The sequence below is a fragment of the Oncorhynchus keta genome, chromosome 22, assembly GCF_023373465.1.
Source record: "Oncorhynchus keta strain PuntledgeMale-10-30-2019 chromosome 22, Oket_V2, whole genome shotgun sequence".
Classification (NCBI taxonomy): domain Eukaryota; kingdom Metazoa; phylum Chordata; class Actinopteri; order Salmoniformes; family Salmonidae; genus Oncorhynchus; species Oncorhynchus keta.
Window position 1 is genome coordinate 46,996,416 of NC_068442.1, and position 23,976 is coordinate 47,020,391.

Consider the following 23,976-nt stretch of genomic DNA (forward strand, 5'->3'; position numbering starts at 1 on the left):
TTGATGTGCAAATGAAGGGTGTTACTGTACTATAACACTAGGCTGTGTGTGTGTGTGTGTGTGTGTGTGTGTGTGTGTGTCCACTTCCTTTACCTAGGGGAGCCTGAATGTGGGTCACAGAGCACTCTTCAGAAATGTTTGGAGCGCCAGGCCCCTTTCATTTTTGCAGCAATTCTATCCAGAATCAAAATCAATCAAATGTATTTATAAAGCCCTTTTTTACATCAGCCGATGTCACAAAGTGCTATACAGAAACGCAGCCTAAAACCCCTAAACAAGCAAGCAATGCTGATGTGGTGCGACGCAACCCTGAATTAGTGTTTAAGTTCCATTTCGATGGTTTAGCAATTAGTCTGCTAGGGAATTGATTTGTTCCACATTGGAAAATAAATAACATTTGTGAGATAATGTGCAAAGCTGTCATCAAGGCAAAGGGTGGCTACTTTGAAAAATCTCAAATAAAATAGATTTGGATTTGTTTAACACTTTTTTGGTAACTACATGATTTCATATGTGTTATTTCCTAGTGTTGATGTCTTCACTATTATTCTACAATGTGGAAATACACACACACCTCAAAAAAATAAAGGGAACACTTAAACAACACAATGTAACTCCAAGTCAATCACACTTCTGTGAAATCAAACTGTCCACTTAGGAAGCAACACTGATTGACAATACATTTCACATGCTGTTGTGCAAATGGAATAGACAACAGGTGGAAATTATAGGCAATTAGCAAGACATCCCCAATAAAGGAGTGGTTCTGCAGGTGGTGACCACAGACCACTTCTCAGTTCCTATGCTTCATGGCTGATGTTTTGGTCACTTTTGAATGCTGGCGGTGCTTTCACTCTAGTGGAAGAATGAGACGGAGTCTACAACCCACACAAGTGGCTCAGGTAGGGCAGCTCATCCAGGAGGGCACATCAATGCGAGCTGTGGCAAGAAGGTTTGCTGTGTCTGTCAGCGTAGTGTCCAGAGCATGGAGGCGCTACCAGGAGACCGGCCAGTACATCAGGAGACGTAGAGGAGGCCGTAGGAGGGCAACAACCCAGCAGCAGGACCGATACCTCAGCCTTTGTGCAAGGAGGAGCAGGAGGAGCACTGCCAGAGCCCTGCAAAATGACCTCCAGCAGGCCACAAATGTGCATGTGTCTGCTCAAACGGTCAGAAACAGACTCCATGAGGGTGGTATGAGGGCCCGACGTCCACAGGTGGGGGTTGTGCTTACAGCCCAACACCGTGCAGGACGTTTGGCATTTGCCAGAAAACACCAAGATTGGCAAATTCGCAACTGGCGCCCTAAGCTCTTCACAGATGAAAGCAGGTTCACACTGAGCACATGTGACAGACATGACAGAGTCTGGAGACGCCGTGGAAACGTTCTGCTGCCTGCAACATCCTCCAGCATGACCGGTTTGGCGGTGGGTCAGTCATGGTGTGGCATTTCTTTGGGGGGGCCGCACAGCCCTCCATGTGCTCGCCAGAGGTAGCCTGACTGCCATTTGGTACCGAGATGAGATCCTCAGACCCCTTGAGAGACCATATGCTGGTGCGGTTGGCCCTGGGTTCCTCCTAATGCAAGACAATGCTAGACCTCATGTGGCTGGAGTGTGTCAGCAGTTCCTGCAAGAGGAAGGCATTGATGCTATGGACTGGCCCGCCCGTTCCCCAGACCTGAATCCAATTGAGCACATCTGGGACATCATGTCTCGCTCCATGCACCACAGACTGTCCAGGAGTTGGCGGATGCTTTAGTCCAGGTCTGGGAGGAGATCCCTCAGGAGACCATCCGCCACCTCATCAGGAGCATGCCCAGGCGTTGTAGGGAGGTCATACAGGCACGTGGAGGCCACACACACTACTGAGCCTCATTTTGACTTGTTTTAAGGACATTACATCAAAGTTGGATCAGCCTGTAGTGTGGTTTCCACTTTAATTTTGAGTGTGACTCCAAATCCAGACCTCCATGGGTCGATAAATTTGATTTCCATTGTTAATTTTTGTGTGATTTTGTTGTCGGCACATTCAACTATGTAAAGAAAAAAGTATTTAATGACAATATTTCATTCATTCAGATGTAGGATGTGTTATTTTAGTGTTCCCTTTATTTTTTGAGCAGTGTACACACACACACACACACACACACACACACACACACACACACACGTCAAGGCTCTGCAGGGGCCTTGCTTCAGCAGGTGTCCGGACTGGTATTTGATATATATATATATATTTTAATACACACATACTGTATATTCACTTGAATGCCACTGTACGTACAACCTGCTTATTCCAAAACTATTCTACTCAAGGCTCTATTGAAGACTGGTTTGCCATTCTATTTCCACTGCAGAATACATTTAAAAAATATGTCTGCATCATATAGGAAGCGCACTGACAAAGGTAAGACAGTGGAGAAAGCAACACTTCTGTCTGGGAATGCTGTTTCTGTCATGACACATGCTGAAGCCCCCTGCAGAGCCTTTGACGTCAGCTTACCAGTGACTTGCTGCTGCCTTACACTATAAAGTAGCTTACATTTCTCACTGGCCAACATATAAGCTCATTCCATTTGAACCATTAAGCATAACATTATGCACATATGCTTAATTAAACATATTTGCGCCTGTGAAATGCAAAATAATGAATTCAATCCTCAAAAATGGAACACTACATTTCTAGACTTCAAAAGTATGCCCTAAAAAGGTTCAATCTGGAATGTTTACTCTACTTTTGTAATCTACTCAAATGACACATTTCTCGAACAAGGCGTTAACCCTCAACAACTGCTTCTCGGGGGCCGATGGCGATTAAGGCAGTTCCCCCGTACCCTTCTGATCCAGGGTTATATGTGGAAGACATTTCGGTTGAATGCATTGTTGTGCAACTGATTAGGTATCCCCTTTGCCTTTCCCATTTATGAGGCTCTCTCTGATTCTAATAACCCATATTCAGTGGTGGTGGTGGTGGACTGGGAGTAGGGCTGGGCGGTATACCGTCTTTTACTATATACCGGTATTGATGCACGGACCGGTTTGGGTTTTTACCTTCTATAAAAGGTATTTGAATGTTTGGTTTGTTAAATGTGATACGCCGTGTGTAGTGGTCTCTCTCCTCTAGCGCTCTAGATGCCGCTTTCCACACAGACCTAGCCCTGCCCACAGACCTAGCCCTGCCCACAGACCTAGCCCTGCCCACAGACCTAGCCCTGCCCACAGACCTAGCCCTGCCCACAGACCTAGCCCGTCACGCAACGAGCGCATTTGTTGTCGCTCGACTACAAGACACTTGGGTTCAGTCTGCAGCATCTGCAAAAATGTTGATGACTAGGATGCGGTTTCCACTTTGCTTCTTAGTATAAATCCACAAGCATTCTATAATTACACTTAGTTCGTGTTTCTTACATCTGCAAACAGCTAGTTTGTCTTTTCTTAGCAAGTTGTGGCTAAATCGTGTTAGGTGCTAATGCTAATCGCTAGCTAATAAATGTACTGCGTCAGAGCAAACATAGCTAACTATACAGCCTGATACCAGTGATGGGGTAGGCCTAAATCAGTAGGTTGTTTGTGAAACAGTGTATTCTAAATCAAAGAGGAATAGGTGAAGCATGAATATGTTATCTACATGAAGTACCTTAGAGAAAATATTTAATGTAGCCAAAGATGATAGGGTCCCCCTAGGAAACACTGACCAACACCTTGGTTCCTACCCTGTCACAATAACTCCTCCCTGGCATTTTTCATTCGTTGTCATTTCAAATATTGTACTCAAAGTGCCCACTATTATCTTCGAACTATAGAATTAGAATAATTGTAACGAGTGCGCTGAGAGTCGGGAAGCAAGTTCAGGGAGTGAGTGATTTAATCAATAAACAAAACAAACCATAAAACAAGAAACACAAACAACACACAGACAGGAAACAGAAACAATGATGCCTGGGGAAGGAACCAAAACGGGGTGACATATATAGGGAAGTTAATCAGGGAAGTGATGGAGTCCAGGTGAGTCTGACGACACGCAGGTGCCAGTAACGATAGCTATGCGCACCTGTTTTCTACATAATAAGCAGCCTGGGGACCTAGAAGCCAGAGAGCGAGCACAAGTGACAAAAATCATTATTTTTTCCATGATTCCAACAGTTCACCCAAGTGTTTTGATCAAAATCAGAAGTCAAATCACAAATGCAACATTTGGTTAAAAATAAGGCCTAGGTTTTTTGCCCATATCTTACAGCCCTACATGGCAATAAGGAAATGATCTCAAATGAATGCAGGAAATAAAGAAATTGATGAAAATGTATACAATTATTTTTGGTTGAAGCTTATTTGAACAGTAGAAAACAATCCGAATGGAGCAAGACCCGTTGAAATCACTTAGAATGTACAGTCGTGGCCAAAATTATTGGCACCCTTGCACTTTTTTTTTCTCGAGTAACTCAATTTTTCGTAAAAATAAGTTGAAATTGAACAAAGTATTTGGTCTCCACAATTCTTTATTTCACTGTTAATATTACATAACCGTTGTTTATGATCCAGAACTTAATATATACATTTAAATCATAAAATAAACAGACAATGGCACTGACAAAATGATTGACACCGTAAACTTAACATAGAGGCATAGCCTTTGGTATAAAAAAAACTGCAATCAAGTGCTTCCTATTAGAGCTCGACTGATTTTTCAACACCGATACCGATTATTGTTACTGCTATTTTCAGATCTCTCCACAAGTTTTCAATGGGATTTACATCTGGACTCATTGCTGGCCACTTCAAAACAGTCCAGAGTTTTGTCTTGAACCCTTCCTGGGCTCTTTTTGAAGTGTGTTTGTGGTCATTGTCCTGCTGGAAGACCCATGACCGTCGATGGAGACCCAGCTTTCTGACACTGGGTCTGAGACTGCGCTCCAAAATACCTTGGTATTCTTCTGATTTCCTGATGTCATGCACAAGTTCAAGGCACCCAGTGCCAGAAGCAGCAAAGGAACCCCAAAACATCACTGAACCTTCTCCATGTTAGACTGTAGGGAAGGTGTTCTTTTCTTTGAAAGCTTCATTTTGTTTCCTGTAAACACAGAGATGGTGTGCTTTACCAAAAAGCTCTAATTTGGTCTCATTCTGTCCACAGGACATTCTCCCAGAAGGATTTTTGGCATGTTCAGTTGTGTTTTGACAAATTGCAGTCGGGCTTTCTTATGTCTTTCTCTCAGTAGTGGGGTCCTCCTGGGTCTCCTACCATATAACCCCCTTTCATTGAGTTGGCGACGGATGGTGCGAGTAGACAATGTCGTAACTTGTGTCTGAAGGTCAGCTTGAATCTGTGTGGCAGTTGACCGAGGTGCTTTCTCCACCATTCAAACAATCCTTTGCTGCAATCTTCCATCAAGTTCTCTTGCAGCCACATCCAGTGAGGTTGGATACAGTGGCACGGGCCTTAAACGTCTTGATAACATTACGTACGGTGGAAACAGGAACACCAAGGTCTCTGGAGATGGACTTGAAGCCTTGAGATTGTCCATGTTTGGCTACAATCTTGTGTCTGACCTCCTCAGATCATTTTCTGTTTTTCTTTATTTTGTCCATGCTCATTGCGGTACACAGTGACACAAAACAGGAAAATGAGTCTATTTCTCTACTCAAACTGGTTGAATATGTGATGTTTATACTGCAGGCACCTTCAACTCCCCATAGGTGGGTTCAATTCCAAAGTGAATGAGAATCACCTGCTTGAAATCTCATTATTTCTAAAACTACTTCCAGAAGGTGCCAATAATATTGTCCGGGCCATTTTAGGATTTCTTTTAGTAAATTATTCAGATTGTTTTTGTTTTGTTCAACTGCACACTAAAGACATACATATGTGGATACCAAAATATGTTTTAATTTCAACAATTGTCTAGACAAAATGATGCATTATTTGAAAAAAGTACAAGGGTGTAAATATTTTTGTCCACGACTGCATGCGTTGCACCCTAGGGTCATGCACTACTCATGAAGCAAATATTTTACTTTCATTATTCAAAAACATAAAAATACCGTCAAATACTGTAAACATTTCAAATAATGAGGCCTCACAAGTGGCGCAGGGCTAGGGGCGTCACTACAGATCCGGGTTCGATCCCGGTGCGGCTGGCTTCCGGGTTAAGCGAGCAGTGTGTCAAGAAGCAGGCAGCTTGTCGGGGTTGTGTTTCGGAGAACGCATGGCTCTTGACCTTCACCTCTCCCGAGTCTGTACGGGAGTTGCAGCGATGGGACAAGACTAACTACCAATTGGATATCATGAAAAAAGGGGTAAAAGTACAATTTTTAAATGTTTTAATAATAATAAAAAACATCATATGATGTTTTGGCCATGTCACCCAGCCCTAAATGAGAGGCCCAGTGAATGGCACAGAGACGGTGATGACAATGTGGAGTTCTGCACTTGCTCCCTATTGTTAAGTGCTTGGCACCACCTCAGTATGCAGGCCCTAAGTCTGGCCATGGAAGGAAGGCTCTACAACATCCACCACCTGCCCAGTTCAGCACTATTGTAACCAACGCTGACACACACATGCATAAATGCATTCCCAATTCAACATGTGAAATAAACAAACATGTGCATGCACACACACAACACAATACACCCACAAAAGAATGCCTCTCACACACTCACACACACACACAATGTCTGCTGGGTTAAAGTCACTGGAAATTCAACAAGATGTCCTCAAAGCACCTTCTGTTGTAATATCACATGTAGCTTTGGCTTCCAGGCCTCGATTCAACTTCTAGGCTTCACTTACAGTTGAAATCGGAAGTCTACATACACCTTAGCCAAGTACATTTAAACTCAGTTTTCCCAATTCCTGACATTTAATCCTAGTAACAATTCCCTGTCTTAGGTCAGTTTGGACCACCACTTTATTTTAAGAATTATGAAATGGCAGAATAATAGTAGAGAGAATGATTGATTTCAGCTTTTATTTCTTTCATCACATTCCCAGTGGGTCAGAAGTTTACAATACACTCAATTAGTATTTGGTAGAATTGCCTTTAAATTGTTTAACTTGGGACAAACGTTTCGGGTTGCCTTCCACAAGCCTCCCACAATAAGTTGGGTGAATTTTGGCCCATTCCTCCTGACAGTAACTCAGTCAGGTTCGTAGGCCTCCTTGCTCGCACACGCTTTTTCAGTTCTGCCAACAAATGTTCTATAGGATTGAGGTCAGGGCTTTGTGATGGCCACTCCAATACCATGACCTTGTTGTCCTTAAGCCATTTTGCCACAACATTGGAAGTATTGTCCATAGGTCATTGTCCATTTGGAAGACCCATTTGGGACCAAACTTTAACTTCCTGACTGATGTCTTGAGATGTTGCTTCAATATATCCACATAATGTTCCTGCCTTATGATGCCATCTATTTTGTGAAGTGCACCGGTCCCCCCTGCAGCAAAGCACCCCCAAAACATGATGCTGCAACGCTCGTGCTTCACAGTTGGGATGGTGTTCTTCAGCTTGCAAGCATCCCCCTTTTTCCTCCAAACATAATGATGGTCATTATGGCCAAACAGTTCTAGTTTTGTTTCATCAGACCAGAGGACATTTCTCCAAAAAGTACGATCTTTGTCCCCATGTGCAGTTGCAAACTGTATTTTTTATGGCAGTTTTTGGTCCCCCTCGGGATGGTTGAGCTAATGTAGGCTAATGCAATTAGCGTTGAAAGTAACAAGAACATTTCCCAGGACATAAGACATATCTGATACGGACAAAAAGCTTACATTCCTGTTAATCTAACCACTAAGCAGCGTAGCCTAGTGGTTAGAGTGTTGGACTAGTAACCGGAAGGTTGCAAGATCAAATCCCAGACCTGACAAGGTATAAATCTGTCGTTCTGCCCCTGAACAGGCAGTTAACTCACTGTTCCTAGGCAGTCATTGAAAATAAGAATTTGTTCTTAGCTGACTTGCCTAGTTAAATAAAGGTAAAATAAAAATAAATAATCTATCTGCAGTTTCCAATTTACAGTAGCTACTAGAGTGAAAGAACACCATGCTATTGTTTGAGGAGAGTGCACAGTTATGAACTTGAAAAGTTTGGTGTTACTACACCAATTAGACACATTTGGGCAGTCTTGATACCAAATTTTGAACAGAAATGCAATGGTTCATTAGATCAGTCTGAAAACTTTTCACATACACTGCTGCCATCTAGTGGCCAAAACATAAATTCAGCCTGGGCTAGAATGATACATTATGGCCTTTCTCTTGCATTTAAAAGATGATGGTACACAAAAATAAATACAAAAGAACAGTTGGTTCTCTCTCTGTATTATCTTTTATTAGATCTAATGTGTTATATTCTCCTATATTAATTTCACATTTCCAAACTTGAAAGTGTTTCCTTTCAAATAGTATCAAAAATATGCATATTTTGCTTCAGCTCGTGAGCTACAGGCAGTTAGATTTGGGTATGTCATTTTGGGGGAAACCTGGAAAAAAAGGTCTGATCCTCATTAACCTGTTACTCCTACCACCTACTTTTTCGAACATTCTGTTAAAAATCGCGCAACATTTCAGCGCCCTGCTGCTCATGCCAGGAATATAGTATATGCATATGATTAGTATGTGTGGATAGAAAACACTCAGACGTTTATAAAACTGGTTAAATCACGGCTGTGACTATAACAGAACGTGCGTTTCATCGAAAAGCGCAGGAAAATCTGATCACTGAAAATTGGAAAATATATCAATGCGCCACTTGCATGTATTGTCTATGGGAAAGCAAATTACCTGGAGCCGAGATTGCAATTCCTACAGCTTCCACACGATGTCAACAGTCTTGTCATTTGCCTAGGCTTTGTTTCTTGGTCAAACGAAGAAGAGACAGCGCATTTCTTCAGGTCTCGGACCAGATATTTTGGTTGAGATTTACCCGGACATTATTTCCAGACGTACCCCTATAGAATATACATCGCCTCGTGATCAATTTGGTCGCTTATTAACATTTACTAATACCTAAAGTTGCATTACAAAAGTATTTCGAAGTGTTTTGTGAAAGTTTATCGTCAACTTTTTTAATTTAAAAAAATGACGTTACGTTATAAGACGCTATTTTTTTAAGTTTATCACACAGTCTTCATAGATCGATATCTAGGCTATATATGGACTGATTTAATCGAAAAAAAGACCCAATAATGATGTTTATGGGACATCTAGGAGTGCCAACAAAGAAGATGGTCAAAGGTAATGAATGTTTTATATTTTATTTGTGCGGTTTGTGTAGCGCCGACTATGCTAATTATTTTGTTTATGTCCCCTGCGGGTCTTTTGGGGTGTTACATGCTATCAGATAATAGCTTCTCATGCTTTCGCCGAAAAGCATTTTAAAAATCTGACTTGTTGCCTGGATTCACAACGAGTGTAGCTTTAATTCAATACCCTGCATGTGTATTTTAATGAACGTTTGAGTTTTAACTAGTACTATTAGCATTTAGCGTAGCGCATTTGCATTTCCAGATGTCTAGATGGGACGCCTGCGTGTCAGGTAGGAGCAAGAGGTTAAGAAACGTGATCAGATGGTTATCGTCTACAACGTCACAGACATCAGAGAATTGATTACCTTGCAAGCCAGTGAGGCGAGAAAATATCACAAATAGAGCTAGATAAAGCCAGACGAATAATAGACTTGCTAATAGCTATAGCCATCAGTCTTGCGTGTTTTCATGATCATCACACACTCACTGTTCAGTTTGTCAAGGTCCCGACATCAGCCATCCTGCTAGAGAACCTTCAATGTCGGGAAGTGCGCGCATCACTTGAAAAGAGCTCTATTGGGAGTACGGTCTGTGTGTCTCACCCAAACACTCTTACGGTCACAAGCCCACTAACTTCACCTCTCCTGAGTAGGTCACAATGTTAGACTTGACTGTAACCTAATCCTAAGGATTATCATAGTTTAGTATTATCTAGGGCTGTGAAGGTCATGGAATTTTGGATGACAGTTATTGGCCAGCCAAATGACCGCAGTTCCTGTAATAACCATTCAAATCCCCCCAATACATAATTATATATAATACAACTACTGTTCAGAAGTTTGGGGTCACTTACAAATGTCCCTGTTTTTGAAAGCAAAGCACATTGTTTGTCCATTAAATAACATCAAATTGATCAGAAATACAGTGTACAGTCGTGGCCAAAAGTTGAGAATGACACAAATATTAATTTTCTAAGTCTACTGCCTCAGTTTGTATGATGGCAATTTGCATTTACTCCAGAATGTTATGAAGAGTGATCAGATGAATTGCAATTAATTGCAAAGTCCCTCTTTGCCATGCAAATTTACTGAATCCCCAAAAAACATTTCCACTGCATTTCAGCCCTGCCACAAAAGGACCAAGCTGACATCATGTCAGTGATTCTCTCGTTAACACAGGTGTGAGTGTTGACACGGACAAAGCTGGAGATCACTCTGTCATGCTGATTGAGTTCAAATAACAGACTGGAAGCTTCAAGAGGAGGGTGGTACTTGGAATCATTGTTCTTCCTCTGTCAACCAGGGTTACCTGCAAGGAAACACGTGCCGTCATCATTGCTTTGCACAAAAAGGAATTCACAGACAAGGAGATTGCTGCCAGTAAGATTGCACCTAAATCAACCATTTATCAGATCATCAAGAACTTCAAGGAGAGCGGTTCAATTGTTGTGAAGAAGGCTTCAGGCCGCCCAAGAAAGTCCAGCAAGTGCCAGGACCATCTCCTAAAGTTGATTCAGCTGCGGGATCGGGGTACCACCAGTACAGAGCTTGCTCAGGAATGGCAGCAGCCAGGTGTGAGTGCATCTGCAAGCACAGTGAGGCGAAGACTTTTGGAGGATGGCCTGGTGTCAAGAAGGGCAGCAAAGAAGTCCCTTCTCTCCAGGAAAAACATCAGGGACAGACTGATATTCTGCAAAAGGTACAAGGATTGGACTGCTGAGGACTGGGGTCAAGTCATTTTCTCTGATGAATCCCCTTTCCGATTGTTTGGGGCATCTGGAAAAAAAGCTTGCCCGGAGAAGACAAGGTGAGCGCTACCATCAGTCCTGTGTCATGCCAGTAAAGCATCCTGAGATCATTCATGTGTGGGGTTGCTTCTCAGCCAAGGGAGTGGGCTCACTCACAATTTTGCCTACGAACACAGCCAGGAATAAAGAATGGTACCAACACATCCTCCGAGGTGCAACTTCTCCCAACCATCCAGGAACAGTTTGTTGACGAACAATGCCTAATCCAGCATGATGGAGCACCTTGCCATAAGGCAAAAATGATAACTAAGTGGCTTGGGGAACAAAACATTGATATTTTGGGTCCATGTCCAGGAAACTGCCCAGACCTTAATCCCATTGAGAACTTGTGGTCAATCCTCAAGCGGCGGGTGGACAAACAAAACCCCACAAATTCTGACAAACTCCAAGAATTGTTTATGCAAGAATGGGCTGCCATCAGTCAGTATGTGGCCCAGAAGTTCATTGACAGCATTTCAGGACAGATTGCAATAGGTCTTGAAAAAGAAGGGTCAACACTGCAAATAGTGACTCTTTGCATCAACTTCATGTTGTTACAATAATTTCATTTCAGTATTCAATAGTAACATCTTACAAAAATATCTAAAGACACTGAAGCAGCAAACTTTGTGAAAATTAGTATGTGTCATTCTCAAAACTTTTGGCCACGACTGTAGACATTGTTAATGTTGTAAATGACTATTGTAGCTGGAAACGTCCGATTTTTTTCTAGAATATCTACATAGCGTACAGAGGCCCATTATGAGCAACCATCACTCCTGTGCTCAAATGGCACGTCGTGTTAGCTAATCCAAGTTTATAATTTTAAAAAGGCTAATTGATCATTAGAAAACACTTTTGCAATTATGTTAGCACAACTGAAAACTGTTGTCCTGATTAAAGAAGCAATAAAACTGGCCTTCTTTAGACTAATTCAGTATCTGGAGTATCAGCATTTGTGGGGTCAATTACAGGCTCAAAATGGCCAGAAACAAAGCACTTTCTTCTGAAATGTGTCAGTCTATTCTTGTTCTGAGAAATTAAGGCTATTCCATGCTGTGTACTACTCCCTTCACAGAACAGCACAAACTGGCTCTAACCAGAATAGAAAGAGGAGTGGGAGGCTCCGGTGCACAACTGAGCAACAGGAAAAGTACATTAGTGTCTAGTTTGAGAAACAGACGCCTCACAAGTCCTCAACTGGTAGCTTCATTAAATAGTACCCGCAAAATACCAGTCTCAACGCCAACACTGAAGAGGCGACTCCGGGATGCTAGCCTTCTAGGCAGAGTTGCAAAAAAAAAGCCATATCTTAGACTGGCCAATAAAAAGAAAAGATTAAGATGGGCAAAACAACACAGACACTGGACAGAGGAACTCTGCCTACAAGGCCAGCATCCCGGAGTCGCTCTTCACTGTTGACGTTGAGACTGGTATTTTGCGGGTACTATTTAATGGGTGTGGGTGAAATAGCAGAATCCACTCATTTGAAGGTGTGTCTACATAATTTTGTATACAGTACCAGTCAAAGGTTTAGACACACCTACTCATTCCAGGGTTTTTATTTATTTAGACTATTTTCTACATTGTAGAATAATAGTGAAGACGTCAAAACTATGGAATAACACATATGGAATCATGTAGTAACCAAAAAAAAGTTAGATTCTTCAAAGTAGCCACATTTTCCACTCTCCTCCTCTCCTGACTGCATGTGCTACATTGAAATAGAATGAATAGAACTGGCATCCTCATTCAAGTCAATGATGGCATAATGGGTGGACTGGAGGCCATTGCGAGTGTACCCATAGGAGCAAAGCAGGAAGTCAAAGTAGGAAGTAAAAGCAGGAAGAGTACCCATCAATATGTCCTGTGATTTTTTTTTATTATATGAAACTCAACTGACATTACAGAGCCACATCAGTTAAACGGTAGACTCAGCCATATGACGTAAATTCAGAAAGCAAACAGCATAGTGGGTCACACAAAAATGAAGACCTTTGTAGTGCAAGGCTCGGCTAAACTTCTCAGCTGTTTTGGTCTGAACCTACCATGCTCTAACAGCATGAAGCGAACCCAATGTACGTGGCAGATACTGCGTGTGACTGTGTGGGAGCAAAGTCTTGCATCTCACTCATCTCAGTATCTGCGGCACTGCTAGTGGCAAAGGTCATTTTGCTGTGTCTACCTTTAACATTACTTGAAATTACCATTTCTACATTAGCATGGCATGTAGACTGTTTACTTACGACACCTTGTTTGTTTCAGCAAAGGAGCAACCAAGTTTAATCACATTAAGAATCCACGCTACCACAGAAACAACCACACCAATGCCAGGCTGTCCCGTCTTCAGTCAGCTGTTCGTTCCACCCCTCAAAAAATCAAATGATTATATACATTTTTTAAAACATTTTATTATTATGGTTATGACCAATATTTTATTTTCATGACAGTTTTACAGTCTTCATTCATAACCGTCAGTTACACAGTTATTTCGGTAATGGTGCCAGCCCTAAATGTATCCAGCTTTAAATTGAAGATTGGATTCATTTTCAAAGTAACATTGTCTCTGGTGAATTGGTATTGCTGGCTGAATAGGACTTATGAATGGGTTTGATCTGATATGTGTTTTGTGTTAAACCACTGTAACAGGTGGGTCAAAAGCCATGGTTGTAAGAATGTTATTGTGAATGTTTGGAGTGTTAGATATTGGTCACGTCACACTGTGACAGAGTGTGATGTGAGTATGAAATGTCAGTCTTGTGGGGAATTAAACAACATTTTGTGTGTGTGTGTGTTGTGTGTGAGCAGGTGCGGTGGTTTTGGGATGATATGCATACATTTTTTAAAACTAGGCAAGTCAGTTAATTACAAATTCTTATTTACAATGACGACCTACACCGACCAAACCCAGATGACACTGGGCCAATTGTTCACCACCCTATGGGACTCCCAATCACAGCCGGATGTGATACAGCTGAGATTCAAACCAGGGACTGTAGTGACACATCTAGCACTGAGATGCAGTGCCTTAGACCACTGCGCCACTCAGGAGCAATCTCCAATAGGGTGATGTATAGTTGCCAAGAGGTGGACATGACTTAAACCTGTGTGAAGACAAAAGGAGACGTGGAAGCCCTACCAGGTGACAACTTGTTCACCTCCCAGAATGACTATTCCAAACATCTGGAGAATTATAACACACGAATTGACTGCCCAGATAGGCTAATTATTTCCCGGACAAGCTGAGTATTTACACGGCAGTATTTACAAGTGCAGACATTAGAAAATGCATGCAGTATACGATAGATGCATATCAATCATGATCTTCATATCTTCTCTAATAAATCATTTGCCACTTATCGCATAGCCACTGTAAAAAGATACACCTTACTAAAACATACCCAGCATGTTTTTGTTCTATTGCCTACCCGATCACAAACAGCTACAGTATTACAGGTCAAAGTTTACATACTATGATAACAGATAGTGGTAATGCTGTTTACAACACTGCATTACCTCAACTGGTCTGGTCTGAGGCCTTATTAAACATGTCATGATATTGTTTTAAACTGTATCATACTGCAGATGCAATGTATAAATAATAACTACAGCAAAAACAAACAGTGCGCGAGTTACAGAACTAGACAACAGGCGTATTGTAAGAAACTATAGGAAAATGGCTATCATTTTAATGCGGATTGTGGATACAATCAGAGAGATATGACGTATGAAAGTCCCAACTTTGTTACAATATTGTTGCGTTGTAACAGCACCTCAACACTGAATTGGAAGGTTCTTCTCTGTTCTGACAGATTCTTGAACACGTGTTGCTTTGACAAAATGAAATATTGAGATATTTTATATCTCCAAACCCATATCAATGATCGTGGCAGGTATTTTCAAGCCCCGTTACATTAGCAGGCTTGCTACAAGTTGCCGCTCAAATGAACAGAATGTCATCTATAATTGATAAATGTAAATAAAAAAAATAAAAAGACGAAAAATGAATACCACCGGTATCTTGCTCTACATATCTGAATAAGGCTTCGTTATTATAATCGTGAATATAGTCGTATTAATCTATAGCCTACAGTAGGTCGTTTATTTCCGTCAGACGTGCAAGGCCGCGTTTCGATAACACCGAATCATCACCAATAAAAGTGAGAAAAACAGCAAGCCTTGAAAGATATATAAGTAGCTATTATGATGAACACTATTCAATATATGGGGTTTTTAATGTATCAATTCATCTCTTAATGTTTTGCAACCTCAATGCAAAACAAAGGCCGATATCAAACCGTATTGTATAGGGTGTACCCAAAGCAGGAAATAAAAGCAAGAAAATGCCAAGAGGTTCAGCTCGTTTAAGCACACGTTATTACCTGAAACTGGATTTTTTTGGGGGACTGTCCACGTCGTTCCAATCAGTGTCACGATAGTCCGTTTTCAAATGGCAAACATGGTCTCGGTTGTGAAAGAAATGTCAAGATAGCGGTATTAATTTTAAGACGATTTAACTGATTTAAAGGGCCAGGGACTCGCGCAACTCGGTCAGGATTTGACAGAATGTTCACCAACCAATCTAATCACCACACCCATGAGGAAACTGGGAACATGGCAACAGTGCGCCGAGGGGTGCACTCACAGAGATGTAGTGTGTTTTAATATGACCTATTTCTAAAACATGTTCAAACGTATTCATAAGACACGTTTTTACATTTATTTCAGTGAGTTTGCTCTACTTACTTAAGTGTCCGTTTTTCTTGTACAATAATGAGCAAATCAATCGTGTCGCAATAGCTTTGTTTTACCCACAGGAAAATGGTATTGTCTTTCCGCTCCCTCAATAAAACGAAAGAACGGAGTACATAAAACAAATAGGTACAGTGATGTGCGTGAAAAGCTATTGCAGAGGTCTGGATACATTTGATATTATTTTCAAACGTTGACGGAGTTTTAACCGCCGACTGCATTTATTATTCCTTCATCATGTTGTATCGGTTACAGCTGTGGCTCTTGAGCCACACAGTGGATTGGGAAGGGAAGTGTGCGGTAAGAGGGGCGTCAGAGTGCTTTACGATGACGAAATTCCAAAGTAATTCCGTGTTTACTTAAAACGTCAATCAGCAGTTGAAACAATATCAAAGCTGGTCCCCGCCTGTTAAGGAAAAGGCTGGGTGGGGTATGTGGTTGGAGGAATGTAACCACTCTCAAATTAATAACAGAGCTATGGATGTGAGGACGGAGCATCCATGATATCACAATTATAATTTTAACCATGTTTGAAGTGTTTGTTTACATTTATAGTGTTTGTTTACATTTACCTTGTTTACAAACGTTGGAGTAAAATAAGTTAATATTATTGGTTCTGATGGGGTATGACAGTTGAATTAAGCTTAAAATCAAATGTTATTGTTCACACATATTTAGCAATGTTATTGCGAGTGTAGAAAAATGCTTGTGTTCCTTGCTCCAACAGTACAGTAGTATCTAACAATTCACAACAATACACACAAATCTAAAAGTAAAAGAATGAAATTAAAAAATATATAAATATTAGATCGGAGTAGCATTGCCTAAAATACAGTAGAATAAAAAACAGTATATACATATGAGATGAGTAAACCAGTATGCAAACATTATTAAAGTGACTAGTGTTCCATTATTAAAGTGCCCAGTGATTCCAAGTCTATGTACAGTTGAAGTTGGAAGTTTACATACACTTAGGTTAGAGTTATTAAAACTCGTTTTCCAACACCTCCACAAATGTCTTGTTAACCAACTATAGTTTTGGCAAGTCGGTTAGTACATCTACTTTGTGCATGACACAATACATTTTTCCAACAATTGTTTACAGACAATTGTAGTTCACTGTATCACAATTCCAGTGGGTCAGAAGTTCACATACAGTAAGTTGACTGTACCTTTAAACAGCTTGGGATATTCCTGAAAATTATGTCATGCTTTAGAAGCTTCTGTTAGGCAAATTTACATCATTTGAGTCAATTGGAGGTGTACCTGTGGATGTATTTGAAGGCCAACCTTCAAACTCAGTGCCTCTTTACTTGACATCATGGAAAAATCCAAATAAATCAGCCAAGACCTCAGAAAAAAATTGTAGACCTCCACAAGTCTGGTTCATCCTTGGGAGCAATTTCCAAACGCCAGAAGGTACCATGTTCATCTGTACAAACAATTGTACGCAAGTATAAACGCCATGGGACCATGCAGCCGTCATGCCGCTCAGGAGGGAGACACGTTCTGTCTCCTAGAGATGAACGTCCTTTGGTGCGAAAAGTGCAAATCAATCCCAGAACAACAGCAAAGGACCGTGTGAAGATGCTGGAGGAAACGGGTACAAAAGTATCTATATCCACATTAAAAACGAGTCCTATAATCAACATAACCTGAAAAGACGCTCAGCAAGGAAGAAGCCACTGTTCCCAAACCGCCATTAAAAAAAACAGACTATGGTTTGCAACTGCACACCATCGCAACAGTGAAAAACGGGGGTGGCATCATGAGGTAGGAAAACAATGACCCCAAGCATACTTCCAAAGTTGTAACAAAATGGCTTAAGAACAACAAAGTCATGGTATTGGAGTGGCCTTCACAAAGCCCTGACCTCAATCCGATAAAACATTTGTGGGCAGAACTGAAAAAGCGTGTGCGAACAAGGAGGCCTACAAACCTGACTCAGTTACACCAGCTCTGTCAGGAGGAATGGGCCAAAATTCATTGACATTTCACATTCTTAAAATAAAGTGGTGATCCTAACTGACCTAAGACAGGGAATTTTTACTCGGATTAAATGTCAGGAATTGTGGAAAAACTGAGTTTAAATGTATTTGGCTAAGGTGTATGTAAACTTCCGACTTCAACTGTATATAGGGCTGCAGCCACTGAGGTGCATGGTTGCGCAACCTTGTGGAAGCCGGCTAGTGATAGCTATTTAACATTCTAATGTCCTTGAGATAGAAGCTGTTTTTCAGTCTCTCGGTCATAGCTTTAATGCACCTGTACTGACCTCACCTACTGGATGATAGCTGGCCGTGGCTCAGGTGGTTGATGTCCTTGTTGATCTTTTTGACCTTCCTGTGACATCGGGTGCTGTAGGTGTCCTGGAGAGCAGGTAGTTTGCCCCTGGTGATGCATTCGGCAGTCTGCACCATCCTCTGGAGAGCCCTGCGGTTGTGGGCGGTGCAGTTGCCGTACCAGGCAGTGATACAGCCCGACAGGATGCTCTCAATTGTGCATCTGTAAAGGTTTGTGAGGGTTTTAGGGGCCAAGCCAAATTTTTTCAGCCTCCTGAGGTTGAAGAGGGGCTGTTGCCTTCTTCACCACACTGTCTATGAGGGAGGACCTTTTCGGATCGACAGTGATGTGTACGCTGAATAACTTGAAGCTTTCCACCTTCTCCTCTGCGATCACGTCAATGTGGATAGGGGTGTGCTCCCTCTGCTGTTTCCTGAAGTCTACGATCAACTCCTTTGTTTTTCTGACGTTGAGTGAGACGTTATTTTCCTGGCACCACTCTCCCAGGGCCCTCATCACCTTCATGTAGGCTGTCTCGTCATTGTTGGTAATCAGGCTTACTACTGTTGTATCGTCTACAAACTTGATGATTGAGTTGGAGGCATGATTGAGTTATGAGGCATTTCTAAGTTATATTCTTCAAGAATCAATGGGCAGCCTACATATAATGAATTTATATGTCCAAAAATTGATGTATCAACAGCAGATTGCCCATTTAATATTTATTATTATCCATTTTTTGAAGAATTTAGGAATACAGTGTGATTAGGCCTACACAATTTTGCAATTGATATGCAAAACATACACTATTAGAACTGGTGGAACCGTGGAGATCTTCAAGGAACCGTGGAGATCTTCAAGGAACCCCTGGAGTTCCTCAAGTAAACATTGCTAGTCAATGGTTCATATTTGCACCTTTGGTTAGTTGTCGGGGTTCTTGGAGGAACCTTTAATGTTTAAATGTAAAAAAGGGTTCCTGGAGGAATCCCGGACTGGAGGTGTGGCTTAGTAGAGGCGTGGCTTTCATATAGATATTTTAGGCCACACTTGGGCCTAAACGTCATCCCTGTTAATCTGTTATGTTGTATTGTAATCAAGTGGTAAATATAATTCACCCAAATTTCAAAATTGTAAATGGGTTTCCTTATCCTGTAAACAGTTTATGGACAAATTATGACAGCAAATCCATGCTTCGGTTTAGTTTCTCTGGCAGTAAGCAAACGTAGCAGGCGTAGAAAGGAGTTCCAACATCTGTTTTTAAGGGGAAATTGACGTTTGGTTGAAAATACTGTATCCCTGAAAACAGGATGTTGACGTTTCATCTGACTCCGCATAGGTTTCCACATTCTAATGTTTCAGCATTTGTGGCGCAACTCCCATTCAAATCATGGGAACGATATTAGCATTTTTCAAAAGTATCCAAAATGGATTGTGAAGCTCAACAAAGTCACTTCTTTATGTTTGGAACATAAACATTGTGATGACAATCAAACATAACACATGAACAGGAATGACATTTATGCCCACTTTTGTGGCTTAAAAAGATCTAACTCAATGCCACGCCCCTACTAAGCCACACCTCCAGTCCAGGGTTCCTCCATGAACCCTTTGAAATGTTAAAGGTTCCTCCAAGAACCTCTCAACTAACCGAAGGTGCAAATATGAACCATTGACTAGCAATGTTTACTTGAGGAACTCCAGGGTTCCTAGAGTCACCACTAATTCTAGCGACCTTAACCAAACACCGGTTTGTTTGTTTTTTTGCATTTGTGGCACAAATCCCATTCAAATCATGGGACTGATATTTGAATTTTTTGCGTTATTATGTCCAAATCATCCGAAAGTAACTCAAATTGATTGTGACTCGCGAAAAATTCTTATATCGGGTCCCATGACTTGAATGGGGATTTGTGCCACAAATGCATTTGGAAACAGTGCCAGGGAAACTAAAACCAAAGCATAGATATCAGTCTACGGACAAGGTATGACAGGGTAAGGAAACCAAAATGTAATTTTGGAATTTGGGTGAACTATCCCTTTAACACATCACCTAGCGACCTCATCAAGGGGTTCGTAACTCTTGGTGTAATAGTTAAAGTGTTGGTTTGACAGTCGCTGAACTTGGGTTTGAGTCCCAGTCCAGGCTACATCTCAAATTAGCTACAATATGATTCATCGTGTATACGTATTTTGAATGGCAGCACCAGTGAAAGGTGTGTCTGGTCTCATTCCAGTGTATAGGGGGTAAATAGTAGAACAGGATTTCTCTCCATTAGAACGGCGCTGAATTTTTTATGGGCCAATGAAAGAGAGCAAGTGGGACAGGCTTTTCCTAATCTCTGCGAGCGCTATAATCAATTAAGGGGAGATAAAAAATGTGCACAGCCCTTGTCTTCCTCTTGGAATGGCACAGGGTCAGATTAAGTCTAATTGAATTCACACAGCAGTAGATTACCCCAGAAAATCCCTTTTTCCTAAATGCATTATGGAGATTAGGATTACAATGACAGCTAATAAAGATCCCTGTGTTGTTGATTCAAGGATGTGGGCCTATGATGCAGGGTGATGGTATGTTATACTGGAATACTGCTTTGACGTTTCACCTTTTAGACTGGTTTTGGACCCGTGCTAAACCAACAAATGTTTCCGGTTTGATATGCTGTGAAGGTCATTTAAATAAAGCATTAAGACTTTGAATGCAACCAAACAATTTTGTCAATTTATATCTGAAATCATGCAGCGTTGAACGGTTCTGAGGTCTGAACATTACCGCAACAAGACTGAACAAAGTCTATTCCCGTCAAATGTTAGTATTCTCACAGTTTCATAACAATGTCAATTACTCCTATATTAGCTGGTATCTCTGTAGTTTCTTGGAAAAAGAGAGGAGGTTGGTCACGTCCCCAGTAACACAACACAGGGCAAATGATGTCATGTCACTGTTTCGTTTGGACCCCTTTATCTGGGTGTATGGCTAAATGCAACCTTGTCCAATATTCTGGCCTGCCCTAATTTTTCCATATCTAAGCGTTGTAGAGACAAACCTCCAAAGACCTATCTCATAAACTGCAAAATATTACACTGACGACAACACAATAATGGTAATAACTCTGTAGTCAATAATACATTAATCTAATATCAAATTCATTTGAATCTATGAAAACTCAAACCAGATGTATCCCTCTAATAATGGCAGGCCACTGCATTATACATTTGATTTGATACCAACATTCAAGTCAGTAAATTACAGGTGTTGGATCATAATTCGATCACTCTTTTGTTGCTGAGAATATTCCTGCGCAGCAGGAAATGCAGATGAGCTTTGCGATTTACTTAAAAGTTCACTGAAAACCCACACTAACACTTTTTGTGTACCCTACTTTTGTCCAGCTACAGTGCATTTGGAAAGCTCTTGACTTTTTCCACATTTTGTTACGTTACTGCCTTATACTAAATTGGATTTTTTAAAAGTATGTCCTCATCAATCATCTACACCCAGTACCCATAATGACAAAGCGAATACAGGTTTTTAGATTTTTTGGGAAAATGTATTAAAAATAAAAAACAGAAACACCTAATTTACATAAGTATTCAGACCCTTTCCTATGAGACTCGAAATTGAGCTCAGATGCATCCTGTTTACATTGATCATCCTTGAGGTGTTTCTACAACTTGATTGGAGTCCACCTGTGGTAAATTCAATTGATTGGACATGATTTGGAAAGGCACACACCTGTCTATCTATATAAGGTCCCACAGTTGACAGTGCGTGTCAGAGCAAAAACCAAGCCACGAGGTCTAAGGAAATGTCCGTAAAGCTCCAAGACAGGATTGTGTCGAGGCACATATCTAGGTAAGGGTACCAAAAAAAGTTTGCAACATTGAAGGTTCCCAAGAACACAGTGTCCTCCATTATTCTTAAATTGAAGAAGTTTGGAACCACCTAGAGTTGGCCGTCCGGCCAAACTGAGCAATCGGGTGAGAAGGGCCGGGCCTTGGTCAGGGAGCTGACCAAGAACCTGACGGTCATTCTGACAGAGCTCCATAGTTCCTTTGTTGAGATGGGAGAACCTTCCAGGACAACCATCTCTGCATTACTCCACCAATCTGGCCTTTATGATAGTGGCCAGATGGAATTCACTCCTCAGTAAAAGGCACATGACAGCCCACTTTGAGTTTGCCAAAGGACTCTCAGACCATGAGAAACAAGATTCTCTGGTCTGATGAAACCAAGATTGAACTTTTTGGCCTGAATGCCAAGCGTCACGTCTGGAAGAAACCTGACACCATCCCCACGGTGAAGCATGGTGGTGGCAGCATCATGCTGTGGGGATGTTTTTCAGCGGCAGGGACTGAGAGACTTGTCAGGATCAAGGGAAAGATTAACAGAGCAAAGTACAGAGAGATCCTTGATGAAACCCTGCTCCAGAGCGCTCAGACCTGAACCCGATCGAACATCTCTGGAGAGACCTGACAGTAGCTGTGCAGCGACGCTCCCCATCCAACCTGACAGAGCTTGAGAGGATCTGCAGAGAAGAATGGGAAAAATTCTCCAAATTCAGGTGTGCCAGGCTTGTAGCGTCATACCCAAGAAGACTCGAGGCTGTAATCGCTGACAAAGGTGCTTCAACAAAGTACTGAGTAAAGGGTCTGACTACTTATGGAAATGTGATATTTCAGTGTTTTTATTTGTGATAAATTTGCAAAAAATTCTAAAAACCTGCCTTTGCTTTGTCATTATGGGGTTATTGTGTGTAGATTGATGAGGGGGGAGAAAAACAATTTAATCAATTTTAGAATAAGGCTGTAACGTAACACAATGTTGAAAAAGTGGAAGGGGTCTGAATACTTTCCGAATGCGCTGTAAACGCCTAACCACCTATCAAGCAACATTATGGACTAAAACTTTAAAATCCTGTTGCTGCAGGATTATTTTGCTACGATAATAATGATAAAAATAAGATCTGACGTCTGTATCAAGTCAATAAACTGAAATGCCTCCCAGTGAATGTATTTCTCTCATGCTTGGTAGTTGCTTCATCCAACAGATGTGAAAGGGTGAAATAGCAATGGCATTTAACATCTTAGATCACATCAAACCCCCCAACCATCTCACGGGTATCATCCACCCCCTATTAAAAGGAGTTTATTAGCCAACTGAAATCAGAGTCAAGATGTCCAGCAAGCAGCAGCACATCATTCTCCAATCAGGTCCCTTGGTCGATTGCTTGGCAACCAAAAGGAGAGCGAGGGAGCGAATTGACACTGTAAAAATAGAACATCAATAACTTGGTGTCCTGACAAAAAGAAACAGCAGAAGCTCTAAATAGTCTCAGAGCTCTGAACCAGGCACCCTGCCTGTACAGTATACCTCTATTGTTTTCCAGCCATGATTGACAGATACAGTAACACTTCATCAACACTTGGCTTGCTGAAATACTGTATCTGATAAAGGTGATTCATTGATAGCCGTAATTTAAAAAAAAGTTCCTCTTGCTTGATAGAGTCATTGACATATGGTAAAAACTGTAGTGTAGGTAAAAGAAGTAGACAAGGCCTACTTTAATAAAATAAATACAATAATAACACAATAATAACACACACACACACGCTATTGCAAATTAAGGCCAGGCTTCACATGCTGAAATTACATTTTTTGCATCTACCTATACATTGAGGTTTGTTTGTGTTTTGGCCCATTAATATTAGTATTTTCAAAAGGTTAACAGAAACATTTCAAAAACTTGATGGAAATGTATATTTTCTTTAGTCCATCATACAACTGTCATCAACATTTTAATTTTAATTTTATCCACTTTAAAGTGGACTTAGATCAATAATTTCGATTTGCATTTGAAGTACATGACTAATATTTAACAGATTGAACGAATCATTTATCCACAATCTTTCTT

General features: G+C 41.1%; 1 protein-coding gene across 4 annotated transcripts in view; it reads right to left on the reverse strand.

Moving 5' to 3' along the window:
- The window catches only part of LOC118401568 (guanine nucleotide-binding protein subunit beta-4), a 45,767-nt gene that overhangs the window by 15,587 nt on the left and 6,204 nt on the right, over positions 1 to 23,976 (reverse strand). For 2 of the 4 annotated variants that reach the window (XM_052475346.1, XM_052475343.1), the window contains exon 1: positions 15,412 to 15,616. The exons of the other annotated variants lie outside the window; for them this stretch is intronic. The gene's annotated coding sequence lies outside the window, so the exon portion shown is untranslated. Of the gene's footprint in view, positions 1 to 15,411; positions 15,617 to 23,976 lie in introns of those variants that run through there. 4 annotated transcript variants of the gene reach the window in all.